Source organism: Phalacrocorax aristotelis, chromosome 9 (genome assembly GCF_949628215.1).
Source record: "Phalacrocorax aristotelis chromosome 9, bGulAri2.1, whole genome shotgun sequence".
NCBI classification, from domain to species: Eukaryota; Metazoa; Chordata; class Aves; order Suliformes; family Phalacrocoracidae; genus Phalacrocorax; species Phalacrocorax aristotelis.
Genome location: NC_134284.1, coordinates 36,312,629 through 36,334,701, shown reverse-complemented (window position 1 = coordinate 36,334,701; position 22,073 = coordinate 36,312,629). Strand labels below are relative to the sequence as shown.

The 22,073-nt window shown below is 43.2% G+C and overlaps 1 long non-coding RNA gene across 2 annotated transcripts in view; it reads right to left on the bottom strand.

The window, feature by feature from the left end:
* LOC142062235 (uncharacterized) overlaps positions 1–22,073 on the bottom strand; it is a 50,046-nt gene that overhangs the window by 3,579 nt on the left and 24,394 nt on the right. Inside the window, exons 2-6 of one of the 2 annotated variants that reach the window (XR_012662405.1) lie at positions 16,545–16,654; positions 13,691–13,853; positions 4,930–5,167; positions 4,092–4,285; positions 529–699 (exon numbers count right to left, since the gene is read on the bottom strand). This is a non-coding gene — a long non-coding RNA (uncharacterized LOC142062235). The remainder of the gene's footprint in view (positions 1–528; positions 700–4,091; positions 4,286–4,929; positions 5,168–13,690; positions 13,854–16,544; positions 16,655–22,073) is intronic. The other variant, XR_012662406.1, reaches the window with a different exon arrangement.

Here is a 22,073-nt window from a genome sequence, read left to right as displayed (position 1 = left end):
GGAACCGCTGATTCAGTCACCTCAAAGGCCCAAGGTCAGCAGTCCGCCCCTGAGAGCAAAACCTGGAAGTGGTCAATCACCGTGGAGATGCTGCCTGGCCTGAAGCCTGCCGTGCCCTGCTCCCCTCCCAGGCCTATCTGTGTCGCTCCTAACTTACAGCAATAGCTGCCTTTTATGAAATGCTTTTCATTAAGCCTCATTCAGTTCCTGTTTGCTTTTGGGTGTTGCTGCTCTGTTGAAAACAAGTAGCAAGACAAGGGCTGATTTATGTACAGGATAGACACCAAGTTATATATCGGAACAATAAACTTATTAGAAGCAGAAGAGGAAGGGGAAGTAAAACATTCATTGAGAAGCTGAATACTGTTGAAGAGGGAGATACTGTAGAGAAGAGTGAGCTAGAATCACACTGAATTGGATTTCTCTAGACTTCTAGAAACTGCTGTCTCTGGATATCAGAAGTGCCATCAGCTGCCAGTATGTCAGCACAGAACACAGGGCTCTCCCCGCCATACAGCCCTACCAGACCTTTAGGCATTGCACCAGTGAGTCCTTAGCGAATTATCACCAACACACAGCTTACAAAACTGCGTACACACAGTCCAAGGAGGCAGTCTCATAGTAGCTCCTTATTTTGTGTCAAAAAGTTACTGCAGATGAGAAGAAAGCTGCATGTGACACCACGGTATCTATTAGCATCTGTAAATAAACCATGAAAACAGCGTGAGAATTGAAAAGTGATCTTGCAACAAATATTTCAGTACGAAGAATAACATCCAGATGGCCTGGACTCAAACAAGTTCCCTTGGCTATTAGAGGAGGCTGGAAAGGAAAAAAAAAAAAATAAAATTATGATGATGGAGGATGGACAAGTGCTGAAAGGGGAAAAATGGGAAGTTTTGAAGAAAATTCATCTGAGGATTCTGAAAACAGCTCAGGAGGGACCGTTTGTACTGCAGCCCAACAGCCTGGCAGCACCAGCCAGCCCGTCTCTTTGAACACAAGGGAAACCATAGTCTGCTGAGAGTTGGTTATTAGATTTGCTTTGTTTCCAAAGGACTCAGCTAAAAAATGCCTCAGTCAGAAACCTGCCTTCCATATGAAAAGTAGTGCTTAGCGCAAGTATTTTCAATGAGGTTGTTTCAATTCATTTGACTAGACCCCAACTCTAAGGAATTTCAAACATTTGCAAAGGTGAACGATTCACACAATAAGAAATCTCTACATCATGGAAAAAAAGCTTTCAAAAGGGCAAGGAGATTTATGCAATCCCATAGACTTGGGAATCGTCTCCAGAAGAGGTCAGGCTCAGGGGGTTCCCCTCAGCTCTGGTTCTGCACAGATCTAGTTTTATGCCCAGAGCTGTGAATCACCACGTTAATTAAAAGTGTGCTGCAATTAAAATGCAGAAGATGCTCTAACCTAATGGTACAGATCCAAGTAGCCAGAGGTAGTTTGTTAGGTATTTGAACCAGCCAGACAATCCAGGTCACGTGGACAGAAAGTGGCAGTAAATACAGGGGAAGTTGCAGATGCTCAAGTTTTCTTCTATTAACGTAACCTGAATGTGACCTTTTAATGAAATATGACAGCGCTGAAATGGCACCTGAAGTCATAACAAATTCTTAAGATGATACAGTTTGCAGAGAAGAAAGATAACTCAGTTCTAATCAATGTAAGTGCCATCGCAAGATGATGTCATGTATGCATCGCCCTGAAACATCACTCTCTCTACCTGTGGGAAATTACTCAAACTGATGGGATGCAAAGGCTGATAAGCATCCTGGCGCATTAGAAATAGCATGTTCAGACTTCTTTCTGAGAAGGCTCATTGGCTGTGTGAACAGACAGGTAATTGGCTCACTTTTCAGTTGAGGAAGATGCAGTGCTTCCAAAGTACTGCTTTTTCACGGCATGGTTGGTAAGCTTGGAGCTGTACTGTCCAGAGCGGATGTTGCTAGAAAGGGCTTGTCAATAAACCCTCCACTTAACGTGCACAATTCCGTGCAGACATTAATCCCTTCAAACAGGCAAAAAACAGTCCCTCCTTTATAAAGACACGTATAGAGGTATGCAATAAGAAACAGGCAGAGGGAAGGGTTAAAATGCTTTCATCTGTTCTGACAACAGAGGCAGTATTTTTTCTCCCACAAGATAGGGTTTGAACACCCATTGCATGAGACAGAAGAAGAAACTGGCTCAGTATCTCCTTTTTCTAGATCCTCATCAGAAAAAGAAAGAGGTTACTCCACTTCTCTGTCCTGCTCCTACTGTTTGGTCTCCATTTAAGCCCTGCTTCTCAGCAAACCTTTCAGTTTAGACTGGCATTTATCAGCTTTAATTAAGGAGATGTTAGGGGGAAAAGAGAAGGGGAGAAAAAAAGCCTAAAAGACATCTTTAGTGCTTTCTCTCTCTTTCTGAGCTGCTTTTGGCATTTTTGGTTTGCTCTCTGGGTTTTTGGTCTTTTGTATTTGAAGGATGCCTTCTTTACTGCCCAAAGACAGAACTCACAGTGCCATTAAAGCAAATACTTCATATAAGCAACCCATGGGCAGAGACCAAGCACAGACCATTCACTGAATAAAAATTTAAAACCCAGATCTCACCAATCACTAATAGGCAAATTGTCAAAACTCAGCACTTTAGGTTGTTGAGCATTTTCTTTTCTTGCAAATGGTTTGCCCAGGTCTGTTTTAGAATCAGACCTGTCAGCAGCTCTCTGGGGTATTTCTATTTCTTTGGATTTGCAATGGCAAACGTCAACATGTGGAGAAAACTTCAATATACTGCTTATTATACCCAACGCCCAAGTATAATGAGCAAGCAGTTCCTGCAACGCTGGGCTGCCGGTCAGGCAAGCTACCTATAAACTGGCAAGCAATTTGTTGGACTGTCAAAAGACAAAGATATCAAGCAGATCAAAGCTCCTCTGTTAAGCTTATAAATATCCATTATTCTAAGCAATCAGAAAAATACTGGGAATGGACATGTAATATAGCAAAAAGACCCCTAAAAGCTAGGCTGCCCCCAAACTAAAAAAAAATATAAATTCAGATTAATATACTTGCAAATGTTCCGATTCTTGCGTGGAAATAACCAAGCCAGGCAAAGGGAGACTAAAAATAAACTACCACCAAGGGCCAGTGCAATGCGGAATCATTTTATAGCAGTACACCAAACTATTTAGTCAGATAAATACGCTTAATTAGTTGTGCCAGAGTCAGGGAGAAAACAATAGCTTTATTGTTTACTTATTTTCTGAAAGGCTGTTATTGTGGCTATATTTTATTTTGCAGGAATTTTCTACTGTATGTGCATTTTAGGTCTGATTCTCAAGAGACAGGAGTCAATGCACTAATTACAGTGCAACTTATGGAGAATATCACCAGCTGAGTGCCTTTTACACGATTTCTAAGTACATTGAAATACAGAAATACTTTAGGGAAAACAATCTGATTTCTAAAGCAGTTTCTGCTTTTGCTTATATTGACTTAGAAACAAAGATTTTTGAGAGGTTTTTTTGCATGCAGCCATTGGTATCAGGAGTCTGCCCAAATCAAGCTGTGGATGCCCAATGCACCCCTGTCTCTCAGTTCATCCAGGTGTCCCGTGATCTGAGGCCATTTCCTTACCATGGTTTAAAAGGGTTAATGATGCAGCATAAACGGGCTTTGAGTCAGACCCACAAAGATCATCTCCAGGTGTACAACAGAGCTTCACAATTTTAAAAGTTATCTGAAGAGATGGAATGCAGAAAGAATCAAAGCACAACTGCGGCTCTGCCACAGGTCAGCACTGACCTTTGCAGAGCTGCACAACAGAGAAGAAAGGCAATGCACACAGAAGCAAGATGGTAAGTTCCTCGTGGATAAAAGGGAAGCAGAAGAGGCTTCACTGCATAGTTTTCATGTGCTGTCACAGGCTAAATCTCTAATAAAAGCCAAGCATTTATGCAAAAGTTGATTTTTAACCATTTTTTTTAAAGCTTGTTATCAATAGGTCTTAAATGCTACTGGATTGGGGGGAAAAAAAAGTAAAGATGGGAAGGAGAAAGCAGAAAATGGGGACCAGAAAGGGGAATTAGTACCTACCATGAAACATCTGCAGGACACATTTAAGAGACCCAAAGGGGAAGCGATGCAATGGTTTGGCGATTCAGAGCTTGGGCAGATACGTATCATCCTCAGGACATTTTGCTTGAAGCCACTTGGGTCGTTCAGTTCTGTGATTGCAGCATACTACGGTCTCCCTCCCCAGCTTTTTCCTCCAATGGTTCTCACCCTTCCTATTGTGTAATTAAAGAAGTCTCATAATTATCAGTGCTAAGTGAGGCTTTGTTAACCATCACCAACAATATGGCAGGAGCAAGGAGGGAAAGTGCTCTAATCACGTTCATACTGGGAGAGCCTGATTTTTGTCTCTCCCTCCCATGGCACTGGCAGTTGCTCCAGTGAGCAATGAAAGCATAAAGGTAAGTGGATTTAAGTGGATTTAAGGTGACTTTGACTCTACATAGGCTGAAATAAGATGAAAGTTCCTGGCAGGTAGGGAAGAGTTTCTGGAAGAGTTTCCCCTACTAGTGAGAAGGAAAAGCAGACCTAGGTGTCCTCATGTCACATTTGGTGCACCAGAGATGGGCCACATTCATTAATCCAGGATTTGCCTTTCAGTCCAGTGATCTTATAACACAGCTGAAAGTCAGGATGCCCTGGACAGCCAGGGAGGCAAGCACTAGCCTGCAGTGCACTAGGTGCCCACCAAATAGCTCTCGACTAATGCTAAATCCCAGCTAAACTCAGGGCAGGACTGCCTAGAGAAGAGATGATACAAAAGGAGCAGTGGGTTTTCCCCTCGTTAAGAGGTTTCTGGTATGGCATTGCCAAGAAGGATTTGGCAAGAGAGATGGGACCTTAGCAAAGTTACACTCACCACAACGCAGCACGCAGCCAACCAGCAAGTACTTCACTCCCATCACGCCCAGGAGAGTCTCTCAGTGGTCTTGAGCTTCATTTCTGTCATTTTCTCTTGACCTCCAGTTGGTAAATACTAGCTCAGGATGCTCCTTACTCTGTTTTCTGTACAATCTTGTTCCAGACTGGCACCGGGCTCTCGACAAGCAAAACAACTTGAAGATCCAGCAGGTATGAAGTTTTCTGAGGTTTGTGCCCTCAAACAGGTGTGCCAGGTTTTTTTACTTTCCTTTAATCCCACTAAGTGAGCATACACATGCAGCAATTACATCCAGCAAGCAGGACACTCCAATTTGCTTTGAATTTAGCCTGGGCAGGCAGTTATCCAGACTACATCAGTCAAAGTAATGAGAGCAAAAGAGATTTAAAAAGAAAGCGTGAAGAGGAGGATGACACTCCAGGAGATGAAAATGGAGGAACTATGAGAATGTTCATTGAGTTTGACAATTTCAGGCTAAAAGGCTTCTGTCCTAGCAGGTATTTTATCTCCCACTTCACCCTTCACATCTCACCTCCCCGTCCAGCCCCACACCAGCCATTGGGAGTTCCCAAAGCACCCCAACACAGCTCTGTATAACAAGCTATTGCCTATCCTTGTGAGTCACGCCAGGTGAGCAACTGCTGGTGACCCAAGCAGGGGAAAGCCACCCTTCTCCAACTGCTCAGACCATCGCAAGGCAACTAAAGTCACATTGACCCCGACTCCAGGCACACTCCTCCTAAGAGTATGGCCTAAGGTGGACCAGTCAAGCATCATCAGAGTATAAAATCCCTTGTGAAGCCTGGTGCGGGCAGCTGTGTGGGGAGGATGTTCCCTACTTGGTGTGGGGTCTTCTTGCTGTGCTGGCCTTAATTACCACTCTTTGATTAGAGACCTCTCTCTGAAGGATGGGTCCCACATGGTGTGATGACTTTTCATGTGAAGACTTAAGGGGGAACTTAAATTAATTGCTGATTGCTGACTTCTTTCCCTGCTGCTCCGGCCCTGCTCTTGGTCTGATCTTTTTAGCTTTTGCTTTCTCGCTTATTTCTTTCTCACCTGCTGATGACGCCTGATAACTGTCTTAATCAATTAATTCCAGCAATGTTTGGGGTAGCCTTTTCTGTAGTTGTAGGGATTTTCTTTCCTCTTCCATACCCTGGGAGCCTGCCAGAGTTAGCTTCCACTGCCTCTTAAGCATAACCTTCCTCTTCTATTTTTCTTACGTGTTGCTAAACCCTTCTGCAGCAAGATGTCTTCAGGAGCAGAATATTTCAGAATGTACTGATGAACTCCAAAGGCATCTGGGGTAGGATCTGATAAATACAGTGATTAACAATTCTCATATTCTGGAACAGTCAGTTCAGCACACCCACCAGGCCGCTATATCTAACATATACATCAACAAGTCAGCTGGAGGGGCTGGCATTTACAGCAAATCACTCGAGTCTGTACCTCTTGATTTCTCTGCTGCTCTTTCAGTGCTGCAGAAACGCAGAGGTTTCAAGGTGACAGGTCGCTCAGGTGATCTGAGCTGTGCACTGACTTTAATTACTAAGTAAACTGAAGAAATAATACAGAGAAATGAAAGCTGACTTCTATCTCTGAGTGAAAAAGGCCCTAATTAGATGGGTTAAATCGTGTTCCAGTCTGCAGAGGAAAGGAGCATTCCTTTATTATTCTTGTACATGCAACCTAGGCCTTCACCCCAGCTTAGTGGGTGTTACTAGGCTGGACTACTCATACAGTGAAGTGTCAGGATTAGTCCCTCGCCCAGCTGTTGAATTTATACAGAGAAGTCTAGGGACCTGCTGATTTGAGTGGAAGAGGTGATTTCTCCTGGAGCAGTGTTGCAAATGAGGAAAATAAGTGAAATACAGGCACAGCATCCTCAACTGCCAAAGGAAGTCTCAACGATTTCTGTACGCTGATGAACCTTGATGAAAAATCTCAGCTCCCAGATAAGACTTAGAAATAAATCTGCACACAGAAATTGTTCAGGGCCTGATCCAGCACTGCCAGAATTCAGTGGCAAGCATCCTCCTATACGCAAGTCAGGCACTCGGTGCTAGACTTTTAACCTGTGATACAGCTGAGTAAGTTTATAATCCAGGAGACAGTGATGTTAAAGTTTGGGCTAACTCGATTACCCAAGGAACCATTCTAGCCTTATGTTGTTATCATCCTTTCCATCCAGGGACAATGGACCTTCCAAAAAAGCTTCCCTGACATAAGATTTGTTCTTATTTGAGCCAGCTTTAACACGTAATTGTTAAATTGAGCAGGCGGTTGACTTACTATATTCAGGGTTAGCTTCCCTACATCAATTATTTTAAAGATCACCGTCTCCAAATTCCACTTCCATAGCTAATGCTTTAATGTGATTCTCCTGCAGAAAAGAAAAAAAAAAACAAACCCAAGCCTCAGCAAATGGAATCTGGCAAGAAATGAATCAAATAAACTTAAAATAGTGTCATGGTACCTATATTGAATTTCATTTGACTGAAGCTGTGCGTCCAAGAACCCTACTGTTTGTAGCTAAAAGAGAAAAGAATTGATGACATCAGCAATTTGCCTCATTCTATCACTATAGGATGATAAATAATATTTTCTCCAAGTCCTTCTGAGTTCATCTGAAGTGGTTTTAAAGATTGTATACAGTGTATTTGTACTTAAATTATTCTACTTTCAGAATCTTGGAGAGCTCAGACAGCAGGAGATAATTTGTAGGACAGCTTGAGACAGTTTTCTAACAGTTTTAATATTCCTGCAGTTGTTGTCTTCCTTCCTACAAGGCACAGAACTAATGTTGCGTTTGAAGCCCTCTTACGGAGCATGCTCATCCTCCTCCTCACCGGTTTGGAGCTTTTTTTGCAGGAGGGAAAACTTCCCCTGAAATCTGGGAGGCTTTTGTCACTGGTCTCAGTGACAGCAGCACCAGGAGGTGCTTCTTATATTTCCTTACTGGTGTTCACAGGTGCTTCTTGGCTTTCCTCACCAGGTCTGTTTAGCCGCTTCGCCTTTCCTTGACCAAACCCAGTTTAGTTGTCTGCTTGAGTTTTGTTCGTTTGCATTCAGCTAGGCTTTGGCCTGTGCCCTTGTGGTTGGTTTTAAAGCTCCAGATATGCCTGCTCTTGCTGCAGGACACAGCTAGGCTCATGCTCTACTCAGGGTCTGAGTTACAGCCGTGGACCACTACAGAAGAGATGATTTACTGCTGCTCTAGCCTGGGCCTTCAAGGGATTCATGGTAAGGAACGTTCCTGTGAAACCAACTGTTATAAAAATCAGGCTGAGGGAAAAAAAGGGGGTGGATAGAAGGGTGCTCATGCTGAGGGTGCTCCATCTCTTCATATGCTGTTGCTGTTACCCTGGTCTAAATCATGTCAAACTGCAGCAGATTGCATTGCAACTGGAATGAAACATAGCTTTGATATCTAGCCTCAGCGTGAACCTTAAAACCTCAGACTTTTCTGAAAATTGCCTAGAAAGTTAAATCCACTGCAGAAATTCCTCCTAGTCAAATGTTATGTGACCAATGGATGTAACCTTTCAAATGCGTTCAACCAAATTGTCTTCTCAAATTATCAGGATTTGTTCATTTAAATTGCTAGTTTCAAATGCTTGAATTTTTGCTTCTTTTTTTAAAAATTATTTTTGCAAGTTCTCACCTTTGCAAAGCTGGAAGTCTTTGACTAGCTAAGGGAAAAAATACCCACTTTTTTACATTAAAAGTAATATTAACCCTGTTCCTTTCTTTTCCTGTTTCCTCCAAGTCTCTCAAATGTTACCCTGCGCTGGAAAGATGAATCAGGCTGCAAAAATGAGCAGGTTTTAGAGAAGGATGAATATTTTCAAAAGGACCGTCCTTCTGTCTTGGCTGGCCCAGATCTCCTGCTTGCCACGAGAGACACAAACAAACCTTTCCTTGTTCCTTGTGGCCAAGGAGTAGACAACCCTTGGGTGCCCCAGAGCTGAGTCTTTTTGGGGCAGGCAGCTTTCCATGCATTTTGGTAAATGGTGGGAAGTTTCTGAGATCAGGTGTGGGTCCCTCTGTGTGTACTGAGATACCCCAAAGTCCTCGTCCCTGACCTCAAACCTCTCTTTATCTCCTTTCTCCCCACCATTCAGACAGGGGGCTTCCTCTTATCTCCATCACCTACCAGTTCTTACCTTACTTTGCTGCACTCCAGCCTTCAAGGGTGGGAAGGAGGCTCTCCACTGCAACACAGAGGGTGAGCGCATGCACAGTAGGCGTGTGGCCTTGCTCTAGAGTGGGTGCTAATTCCAGCAGTATCCCCCATGCTTTGAACTGCAATAATTTAGGAACTGGTGGTTTCCTAAAGCCAGAGGGCTTTTTTCCAAACAGTCTGCAGATCGTACTTGACTAAAGGTGTAAGAGTCGCCATCACTCCCTGGTTGCTGGGAATTAGTTTCTAAAAATTCTCCAGTGTTCTTATCTATCCCATTAGGTATTCCTTTACCTGAACAAAATCAGACTTTCCTTCGAGCAGAAGAGCAAAGAGAAAAGCACACCAGAGGCTTTAGCACTTCTACAAGACTGCGTGCTAATATAACTATTTCAGTCTTTAAACGTGTGTTTTTTCTCTCTTTAGTCTAAACAATTTGGTATTTCTTCAAACATGAAGCAGCCTGGATTTTTAACAATGTGCAGTACAAAGAGTTTTTACATTTTCTTTTCAAGCAAAACTAAAGAGTGGAAGCAGCAGCTTCACATTGCTCAGACACTTTCATTTCTGCTAAAAGGAACTGGTAGTTTGTTTTCCTTAGCAAGCTGCAAACCCTTTTTATCAAGCTTGCAGTGAAAGCCTGCGAGAAAAATCTCAACCCATCAATGAAAGCGGCTTTCAATTTTTGACAAAAATGCAAAGGGGAGCATCAAAACAGAGAGTTACACTCTCTGGGAGTGAAAAGGGAAGCATTCTTACAAGAAAATGGTGAAAATGCAATGTTTGCTGCCATGAAAAACTCTGTTTACTAGTAAAAAGTGTGAAATAGAGAGCTAGAGAAGATTCACAGCCACTCAGAAAAAAGTCAGGATTGATATATTAAGTGAAAAATTGCTAGTTTTCTCAGAAATCCCATCTGTGTGGTTTAGTTTCCATCATTTAGGAGGCATAAATAAGCACACATACAACCCCCTGTATATGTTTATATATAAATATATGTATATAATTTATGTGCAGAAAATGAGTTTTGTGGTTTTCCTATTAACTGGGAATATATTCACCTTCATTATTGTTCTAGTAATGGTTTCCAAACCGCACATTTCTCACTTCCATAATTTAACATATTGTGGAGTTAAATTTCTTTAGACTACAATTTTTGTTAAAAGTCAGGCTATTTTTCAATAAACTGCAACTCTTTCATTAAGGGGAAAAATGTCTTTTTACCCCTTGATCATTGGTTTAAGTCCTGACTAGTGCCAGTAAGCAAGGACCTCCCTTAAGTACAACGCTTTTACTTGACTAGTATGGACTCTTTTTTAATCCAGAGAAAATTCATTTCATTAGTTAATGCAGAAGCATGAAATATAAATCTGAACAATAAGTTTTCAGAAAAATTTCCAGCTTTAAGTAGAGGGGATGAATGGATTTTCAAAAATGTTCTCTTTGGCTTTGCCGCGGGGCCCGGGACTCCCCTGAAGCAAAGATCAGTGCAGGACTGTGGCTGTGCAAAAAGTCATAGCTTTGTGATGGGCAAAATTAAATGGTTTGCCGGACTGAAATTGTCCCGTCTGGGAGCTGAAAATGTTTGAAGCAAGAAAATATCCTAACAGGAGTGTACTAACATTAACAGAGGTAGTCAGGGCCATGTAAAAGAAATCTCTGTCTATGAATGTAACTTCCATCCTCTGAAAGACTAAGATCAAGTCTACATTAGTTGTTCAGTCTCTGATTACAGTTAACTGATGGAGACGACATCTACTCATCTTACTAAGAAAGGCACCCATCTTATTCCACTCCTCAGGAAGATCTCTTTAATGTTGGTTGTCTAATTTGCAAGATAAATGTGGTGAAAGAAGTGCAACTACCTAACTCTAAAATTAGAATGTTTGTCCTAAATGATCTGTTCTAGCTTGGGTTTAATAAGTTAGAAGAATCATGAGGAGAACTTGCCCAAGTCATGCAAGATGCCAGACAAGGTTATGGTAATTGTTGTTTCTTGCCTGAAACAATGTCTGAAACTGTGGTCCTGCATTCAGATTCTGTAGATCGATTCATTGGTAGCATCTGAATTTCTGTTGTTTTCAATAAGTGGCCAAAACACTGACCGGGTCCTACAGGACAGTGAGTCAGATGGGATCCAGACACCGCCATAAGGTCTTCTCCAGCAGGTTTGAACTCATTGTGTGCCCCCGTGATTTCCCTGCCTCCGTGGAGGCAAGGCTTGCAGGCACAGAGCAATGAGCACTCCAGGACCTCTGCAGGACTAGGAACTGCTGACGCCACCCTCAGAAAGAGCTGGGTCAGCACTGAATTGACTGACCAATGGCTAAGAGCTGCCAAAATATCTTAAAAGCATTGGACACATACATGTCCAATTCAAAATGTATCAAGAGAAGTCATCATTTGTAATTGAAAACGTCATCCCATTTGTAAATAAATCCATTCCAAATCTCATCAGAAGTGCCTTTGGCACTGAGAATAGCTCCATCTATAATTTTAAATTACAAACGGTTGATCCTTTTACAGCAAGAATCAACAGGTCTTCTGTATCTCTGCTGTGGGCTGTGTGGGTCACTATGGCATCTCTTCCTCCCTTCCCCACGCTTGTGCAGCTTCAGCTTTGTGCCATGGTGGCTCCGAAATGCCTGAATTAAAACAGCGCGCCAGCAGGGAGTTACTATATGGTGAAGTGCAATTAAAGGGCAAAAGCCGATGTAGCCGCAGGGCTGCAAACCTGCCATGAGAAGTAGCGTTCAGAAGCAGACAACAGGGGGCATGGACGGGAGGGGAGGAAGCCTGAGTTGTCTTGGGTTATGGCTCCTTAACTCGCTGCCTTCCACTGGCTGAGCACTGTTAATTAGCCATCTATATGGTCTTCAACACAGCACATGGGATACCAAATCTCTTCCTTTTACCTTGAGGAAGGTGGACTGCGTCCTGCTGTGCCGCCGAGGCCAGCAAAAGCCTCAGGAGTGATCAGCCACCACCGTTCAGCAAACCTCAGCGAATGACTGATAACTATAGGGAGTTTGCACAGTAATTACACAGCCTTCAGACTGCTCGATGGACTAGCACAAATTCTTGTGGCTACTGTTTCATCTTTTCTTCTCCCCTAGACAAGCCATGCCTCTTCACGTTTGCAAAGTGACCTGTGGGTAAAAACTCAACATGCATCAGCTGAGCTGGGCTGTGAGAATTTTCTACACGCATCCCATTACCCTGCAGCAAACGCAAGATATATGGGGCAAGATAGCCCTCTTTCAGGAGCTCGCAGCAGAACAGTTACTGCAGATGAGGCTGTGCATACCATCCTGACAAGAAAATAAGGCGGCTCTGTGAGTGTTTTGTGTATCCAAATCCCTCAGTGAAAGCACTCATCATGTTTTGAGGATAGTTTAGTGCACTGTGCTATTTATGCCACTAAATCTAGGCATAAGATCAGTTTCTGTAGCTGAGACAGGTGATCGTTCAATTATTAACATTTCAGAACTGTGGGTGCTTGACCACGCCAGCTGGATGATGGCAGAGGCATCAGCTCTGCGACATTTTGAACTCAGTATCTTTCAAGATTACAGAGGTGAAACCATGTTTTTCAGAATTCTCTGTCACATTGTCAACAGCATTTTTGTATGTATCTAATTTCAAAATCTGCAGCTGCATCTTTATAGGGAGAGTATCTTTTTACATTGTGTTATGGTTTAGCCCCAGTGAGCAACTCAGCCCCAACGCAGCCGCTCGCTCGCTCTCCGGTGGGACGGGGGAGAGAATCGGAAGGGTAAAAGCGAGAAAATTGGTGGGTTGGGATAAAGACAGTTTAACAGGGAAAGCAAAAGCTGCGCACACGCAAAGCAAGCCAAGGCATTCCTTCACTCCTTCCCCTGGGCAGGGGGTGCTCAGCCATCCCCAGGACAGCAGGGCTCCATCACACCTAACGGTGACTGGGGGAGGCCAACGCCATCGCTCCCAACGTCACCCCTTTCCTCCTCCTTCCCCCAGCTCTATATGCTGAGCATGACGCCATGTGGTGTGGGACACCCCTGGGGTCAGCTGGGGTCACTGTCCCGGCCGTGTCCCCTCCCAACTCCTTGTGCACCCGGCGGAGCCCGGGAAGCTGAAAAAGTCCGTGACTAGAGTAAGCACTGCTGAGCAACAACTAAAACATCTCCACATTATCAACACTGGCTTCAGCACAAACCCAAAGCACAGCCCCACACCGGCTACTGTGAAGAAAATTAACTCTACCCCAGCCAAAACCAGGACACAGTGCCTAGTCCTTCATGCACAAGTTGGTTTTGTTTAAACTTCAGGCTGACCTTCCAATCTAAAGCAGTCTTGCGTTACCTTTCCCAAGGTCATATCTGCAGAATGCCGAGTCAGTGCATCTTGCAGAGTGCCAGTCTATTTTTTTATTGAATTCTAGTCCCTGATTATACTTGGTTTATTCTGCATGAGATCAACAAGGCAGGTGGAAAATCATCGTCACAGGGCAGCCGATGAATTTCCACAAATACTATAAGCAGGAATGACAGCTGCATATGGATTTTCACCCACCAGTGAGGAGAAGGGACGTGCAATGTGGGTCGAGACAACTGGCTGGCTCTGTTAAAATAACTGTATCGTCCAAGTGGCCATCTATGCTTCTCAGTGGCCAGTGGGCAGAGAGGCACCTCCAGGGCATGGCCTGCACCTTAGGAGGGACCAGCTCGCTCTCCACCTGTAACAGAGAGACCAGATAACCTTTTTGAAGACTTACCTTCACACATGCAGATCAAAGAGGTATGACGTCTACCCTTTGGGGGTTGGGGTTTTTTCCCTTCTGTCTTACTCTGCACACCCTTTGCGGGTAACTGCAAAAGTCTGACACGAAGCAGCTCCTCTGGATTGACCTGGGAGCACCCAGACTGCTCAAGAAAAAGGGAAGGGAACAGATCACCTTTCCTACCTCTAATCTGCTGTAATAGGAAGGCAGAAGCAGAAGTTTTTTGTACCCCTATAGATCCCATCCTGACAATGAAACAGGACTTAGCATCTCCCACCTACATCAAAATAATTCTGGTGTGGATGTCAAAGCAAATGAGGATACATCTAGATGTTCAAGACTCTTCCTACAGAAGGTCTGCCAGGAGTCTCTAATGTGGAATAAGAAATATGGCAGCTCAGTCCTGCATGTGCTGAAGGCTTTTCCAGGCACCTTTGGTCTTCATGGTGCCTGCCTGTTTGATCCGGGAATCCACAGGTGACTGAATATACTGTGTGTTACACCATTACATTTTATACTGGTATATTTTATCATATACGCTGCTGAGTGCAGCTGAACTACAACGGCTATATCATCTTGACCTAGTCTGTAAACCATATGAGTGATATGCAACTTTCCACACCAGGTGGTTGTGGCATTCATCACCCTCTGTGCAATAAAGGCTTGCTATTCCAGACCAGCTATTCTCTTCTGGGGTTTACTGGTACATAGCTCAAGTACCTCTACAAGAGGTACTCTATCTTTATGTATTATCATGTCCCTCACACTACCAGTGTCTGTGCCTATACAAATTGAAGTGAGCACCACATTTCCATCTATATAATTTCTAAGGCATGTAATGGGAACAAATTGTTGGGAATGATGAGACAGTTGCTCTGGCTTTTGACAGGAATACAAAAAGAAGTAAAGAATTAAGACGTTCATCAATTGGCATATTCAAGACACACTTTAGAGGACCATGCAACTAAATCACCTTCACTTGGTCTACATCATGAAGCTGCATCAGTCCACAGCAGCTAGACATGCATCTGTATGTTCTCTAAAACACAGCTGTAGCTTGATTCCTACACCAGCGTAAATCTGGTGTGAATCCAGAGCAGAGCAGATTTGCACTGCTGTAGTGAATAGGTATTCAGGTGTGCATCTTACTCTTCTGCTGGTCTCACGCTGGGATAAACCTTTGGTTTCAAAGTCTGGCCCAACACTTATTAAGTTATCGGAGAAGAGGAAATAGAATATTTCTCACAGCAAAATGAAATCCAACATCTGAAAAATAAGAGATTTTGAGGCTTTCATTATGCCATGCAAGGTATTTTACAACACTTTTCAGTATTACAAGCAGTTTTTTGTAATCTCTGATGCAGTGAGGCTCTGATGCCATTTCCATAAACTGAGCACAGGAAAGCAGCATTAATCTCACGTTCCTTTTCTTTTCAGAGGAAGAGTAAGGTCATTTTTGTCTCCACAATTCTGGCAGAGCACAACCGCAAAGAGAAGCCAATTCTAATAACACTTTATAGAGGTAATAGAAGAGGAAGAAAATGGGAAGAAGAGAAATAGAGAACAGCAAAGAAAATTATATGATACGTGGCCTTATCTGGTGAAATCCAACAATTGAAGGAATTTTCCACTGTCTTTCATTAATCAGTTTTCAATTAAAACAACTGCCATAAACCTTACACTGATCATCAACATGACACTGACCATTATATCATTGTGGCCCAAATTAAACACTCTAAAAGGTTACACTCTGACTTCGATTTTGGGATAATGTGGGAGGGTTGGCCCCTATGCAAAGAGATATGATGCTCATAAATCTTTCATGGATCGTGGCCCTGTTCTATGAGTTTAAGTCATTTAAATTGTTCTGTGTATTTGCTGACCTTAAAAAGGGATTTTGATGCAAATTCTGACCTACTCTTTAGCATGTGAAGGAGTCCACAGTTGGTCAAATGTTAGAGCAGCTAGGCTTGTATCTAGGGTGATTTCATCTAGATAGCCTGGCTACCACATGAGATAATCCTTGGAAACAGGGTTTCTGATCTAAAGCCCTTTGGCAGTTTTTGACTTGGTATTAACAGGCTTTGGACTTGGTCCCTGTGGCCTCCAGTGTTTCTGCAGTGCTGGAGGAAAGGAAAAACGAAAAGGTCCAAGATGTGTTCAAATTAATAAAGAAGTTAAAAAACCCAGATTGTATAGGTGGAATAAAGCAGGACTGAGCTGGTAAAGGTGGAGTTGAGGAGAATTACTTGTTCTTAGGGTGCATCACCTCCACAGGCCCTTCTCTTTGCCTGATAGCAGAGGGTGTAAGGCTTAGAGCAGTCCTTCTGCTTCCCTGAAGCCTTGCCCAGCCTTGCTGCAGACGCAGCCCGTGGCAGTGGAGGAGCAGAGCAGGACCACAGCTGGGCTGCGCACTCCTCGCATCGCTCCGCTTGCCTCTCCTGAAGGAGCAAAGTAAAAAGGCTATGGGCAAACAGACAGAAGTGCCATGGGTGACCTCCCGAGAGCCTCCCCGGGACAGGTAGCGACCACAGCAGTCTCAATGCTGTTGAGGCCGGAGCGGAGGGCAGCAGAGACATGCTGTTCTGGCTTCAGGACAACGTAAAAAGCAGAAAGCAACCCCAAATTCCCTTGAGAAATATATACCAATTCACCCTTGCCACATGCCGTTTCTCCTGCCCTGACCACGGGAATGTGTTTTGCTTTTTCTGGTGACTTCGCTCTTCCAAGCCAGAGGGTCATGTTGACCTTTGTTTCTGTAACCAGTTTCTATAATAAGCACGCTTTAAGCACATGCACGCACGGAGAAAATTAAGTGAAGCCTATGCTACTATGTTTATAGTTAGACACCCCGGAGGCACAAAGCAGGTTGCTGCCTTTCTGTGAAAATTCTCTTTCCAAACATCTCTACATCTGTTGCACGGTGCATGATTAAAACCACAATCCTGCAAGCGATAGCTACCCCTGCCTATTTACCAGGGCTCGCACAAAGCCGCAGCTTGTAACAATGATTGCAGTCTGCTCAAGGGAAATAGCCTTTATACTTTCTATTTGCTTTCTCAATAAGGAAAAGTTTTAAGAAAAAAGAATGCAGGCAGTGTTCCCTGCGACTTCTTTGTTTATCATGAAATGTGTGTCTTTAGCCAGCATGGGGAGAGCTGAATCTCATGAAAAACCTGCCCAAGAGCATGAAAGCAAAGGGTTTCTAGGACTGCTGTTTCAACATTAAAGCAAAAACTTTAAGGAAGAGTTTCTTTACGAAAAGATTCTCCTTTGCAGAGCCTGAGAGCTGGTGGAGAGCTGATAATAGCCCCCCAACTCTGCTTTCTTTAGGCCAAAGTTGAGAGTTATCAGACATCATAAGCTGTTGGTACCACTTTTCTTCTGTTGTTTCTGCTTATGAGCACATAAGGTTTCAACCACATCTTAGATTAAAAAAAAAAAAATATATATATATATATAAACCAAAACAAAAACACAACCAAACCGCTTACTCTTTTTTTTTTTTTAAAATGGGGATTTGGATTAAAGGAGTAGGAACTGAAAATCCAGAGGGCTAAATCCAATGGAAGATTAATATCATGTTCCTTGTCCTATGGATTCAGGTGCAAAACTCCCCTGCATATATTAGGTTACAGCCCTGGCCAAATCTTCAATCTGAGTTTAACAGCACGGAGGACACATGCGCTTTAGTCTGGTTGGTGTCACAGGGACAAACCCCATCTAATTATACACCAAAGAAAATCAAGTCAATTTATAAGCGTATCAATGGAAACAAGCGCGTAGATTTCCACCCATAGGATTACGTGGCTTCGCGTTTGGAATCACTCACCGTGCGATTCACGTCACCAAATTTCGCAGTCTCAAAGTTAACACTTCCCCAAGATGCCCACCTTGGCTGTCCCCTCTGCGCTCTCTGGCAGGGGAGAGGGATGGGCCCGTCCCCCAGGAGTTACTTTACACAAATGCAAAGCCTGTGCGACATCCCTTTGCGTGTGAGCTGTGCGGCCACAAGCCTCGGTGAGCCGCCGCACCACGGGAACGAGAGGTTCAGAGGTCGTCTGCAGGCAAGGAGGGGGCAAGCAGCTCACATCGAGCACTCGCAGGGCAAATACCATCCCGGCAAGCTCACCGGCTTTGCACCTAGTACTGCTGAGAAAGGGACACGCTTGTCAGCAAAGCTGTTCCTGAAATATGATTTCACTGGGAAATTGTAACGAACGCTGGAATAATGCTTAAATAAAATTGTTTTCAGCGATACATGTAGATAGCAATGTTATCTTGCCAATTTGTAATGTTTTCTCAAATTTCTCACGCCAGATGAAGTCTGAAAATAGGTCTGCACCATGAAAGAGGGATTTTGTTTTGACGAACTAAATTAAATGTTTCTATTTTTCTGCTTTCCTAGTGTTTTTGTTTTGAAATTGCCTTTTTGTTTGTGTGGTAAAAACATGAAAATTTGCTCTCAGTCAGAAGGAGACATTAGTCTGAATTCAGATAAACCAGAAAAATATATAATTTGGAATTATTTTTAAAAGGGATTTTATTTCAATTATTTAAAAAGTTTTCAATCAATCTGGGACACTCAAAATACTGAACAGTGAAAGAGACAAACAAATGGGAAAATCCATTGTTTTCATAATTCCGCCGCTGAATAACAGCACGCCTTGCAGTTTTAATTAAATGGTTTTCGTGCACTATTTTGATTTCATGTTTTCAGATAAATACTCGTAGTGGCGACTGCATACTGTGCACACAAATTGTAAATACTTCCAACAACAATAGGTACCTGATTATGATTCATGTGCCATATGTTTCAAGGAAATATAAGGAAAAAAAACATTAAAGCCCATTTGTCTTCAATTATTGCTTCTAGATGGGGCAGTGACAAAATTGTGATTTCTGGCAACAGAGTGCGAAAAGCAGAATCATGATTTACATGCACATAAATCACCAGAGAAGGACAAAATATCGCTTTCACTTTATCCATACGTACAACTGTAACGTCATTTTTTCTTTTCCTTACGGGATTCTGGAGTTCCCAAATGGTGCATTACAACTCTCCACACCGCGGCTGAGAAGCGGCAAAAGGAACCACGGTTTCAGCCGCCTGATTTCCCTTTTTGTTTCCCCAGTATTTGGCAACTGAAAGCTCTGACAGCTTACCTACATCGCCTGCTCTCCCTTGAAATCTCAAGGGACTGGGGCTTTTTCTTATCTCTGAGTGGGTCTCCCCCTGAAATTCTGAACCAACCAAAACCTCAGCACTAAAAAGTTAATGTGTAGAGTTGTACGATTATTTCCGTTCTTATTTTTCTTGCTTCCAGTATGTCTTGACAGAAGAATAACAATCTGATGTAAATGAAGGTTACCAGCCACTTCCATTTAGGTAAAAAATGGTATTCTTTTTTATAAGGGGAAAAAAGAATTTAAAATACCAAACAATCAAAAAAGAAATCCTCTTTTTAAAAAAAGGCGGCTAAGTCAATTTGAGAAAACAAAAGGCTTTAGAAAGCAACGACTTCCCAGGGTCCATTTTCACAAGAAAATCTCTTTTGCCCCAGTAAAAAAAGTTAAGAAATCACAAAGTGGGGGGAAAAAAAAAGTCCTTGAAAGATAAACCCCATTTTTCAACCAGCACGACTGCCCTCCCTGAACTCCTCCGCCACAGCGTAACACGGTGTGGTTGAGGATAGAGAAGCTCAGAGAAATTGCACAGTGATCACAAAGGCCTCCGAGTCAATTTATTTTAGCAATTTCTTTAAAAAAGAGGGGCAGGGGGAGGATTCCTTTTGCTTTTTGGTATTGTCGTAGCAAAACCACGCTGTCCCTGAAAAGCCCACAGCTGGTTTCTGTTATTGCCGCTCACGCAATGCGCCCGGGTGTGTGTTGCATGTACGCCATCGCCTTCCCACCCACCCAGCTTATGCCAAGGCCAGGAGAATGCTCACGCGACGCACAGGATAATCTATCAGAAATCAATTCCGTGGTCTAGGAGTAATTTATCATTATATGTCGTGCATCCGTTCATGTTGGTTTTTGAATTAAAATGAATCTAATATGGTCTTATGCAAGACGGAACAAACAAGATGATTAAGTAAAGAGATGATCAGAAGCTTGTCTTGCATTGTTGAAATTATTGAATTAGGATTACTAAAACCTCTGGCAAAATCCAATAGCTTTATCAGGCTAGACTGCCAGCAGCACTCATTCTGAAACCAGGAGGCATGCAGCCACCCTAAAAGTGACATGGCGATGTGTTTTATCTATTCCTTTTCCTAAAACCCTTTTGTATTTGTAAGCTCGGTCCTAATGAGGCACTGCGGTGAAATTCATTGTGCTTTGCTACCTGGAAGTTTCCTATAGTGAAGATGAAAGAGATGCTTATTGGAAGTCTTTTTGTTTTTGTTTTTGTTTAGCAAACATAAATGAGATTTTTTTTTTTTTAATTTAATATTATAGTAGAGCAGTGATCATATAACACACATATAGTTTTCTGTCTAATTGCTCTGCGTATCCGGAGCTTTGAAGTTAGTCCCTATAAATATCTCCGAGATTGAACAAATACTGCTTTTGATTTCCACCCGAGGCAAAACAAACAATTTTATTCTCTAGCGTGGATGGATTCTGACTTGTGTTTCATGCTAGGAAAAACTCAGAAGCAAAAATTCATATCCAGCTGCTCTCTGTAGCGCAGAAATTCAGAAAAAGAGAACAGAAACAATCTGTAATTCGGAATTTATTGGCAATTTGCTAGCGCACTTATCTGCAACAACACAAGCGACATGAACAATCGGAGCACAGAGCTCTCTGGTCTGGAGGCCTTAAGAAAAGGATGTTTGAGAATGTGTGAATAAATCGAGGCTATAAAAAGAGCAGCAAAAGCATTAGGCTAAGTAGGACTAGAGCAAAGTTAACTTGCCAAGGGGGGTGAAGTCGGGTAACTCTTCTTGCACGTAAAGCTTCTGGTGCTGGAAGGCTGAGGGGAAAAATCCTGAGCACAGCTGGAGAATAATGGAATTGTATTTTCATTTTTAAATGAAGCTTCTCTTTGTAAATAATAGCAAATACCTCACCCGTAATTCTTTGAGAAATACTTCTAAAATACAGCTGTGTTCTGAATTTCCCGGGTGATGGAGCCTAGCCACGTTATCCTTTTTAAACAGATGTGGTTTGTAAATATTGTCACTATGGCACTTTAACCACATCATTGGATGGCTGTGGAGATGAGGCCAGCTGTGTCTCCTCACCGGTTTAGCTCCCGGAACAGATGTCCTGCCTCGTAGGAAGGCAGCGTCTTGCAAATCACCGCCTTTGAGAAGTGCCACCATGGAAAAACATCAAGACATCCATCATCTTAACGTTTTCTTTTCCTACCTGAGAGCAAAATTGCAGGTGGATCTAAGTGTAAGTTACAGGATGGATCCCACACACACTCTGAGCTGAATCAGGGGAGCCTTGACTTTAACCCACCTTGCAGTCATGCCAGTGTGGCATATGGCTATTTGAGGAAAATCCTAATGCTGAAGGCTGCCTCTCCGTGTTCCACTGCAGAAGGGCTGACATGCCAAGCCAGGCTCAGGCCAAAGTGAGAGAGAAATTGGACTACAATTTGCATGAAAGGAGAGCAGCAGCACTGAGGAAACTCTGGTGCGCCCCGGCTCCTCTGCTAACACTGTAAAGCAAGCTGGAATCATTGCAGCTATGGGTTTGGTGAGTTTTAAAGAGTGACGGGGCTTTGGGCTGGTGGGGTCCCACACCAGTCCAGGCTACAGCAGAAATGAGGCTCTTGAGAGACATTGGACTGGCTTGTACACTGCTGCTTCCCCTGCCTGTGACCGGTGGAGAAGGATGATACGTTGATGTCTCCGTACTGCATCTTTATTACAGCCCCGTCCAACCTGCTCTAAATTACTCATGACTTTCAACTGGCAGAGAGGATTCAAGGGTGACCTAAAATCTCTGTGGCAAGATGAGTGCCTGTTTGAGAAAGAACCCATGGGTTTTCCTTTGGTCTAATCCTGCCTGCTGTGCTCGGCACCATCAGCCACAGAAAACAAGCAGTGCTCCTGGCTGCTTCTGCCCCTTCCTCCCCACCATCCCATAGGACCTCCACTAACAACGTGCGAAAGGAGCCAGCAGGTTAAAACCTGCTGTATTTACTGAAATATGCCT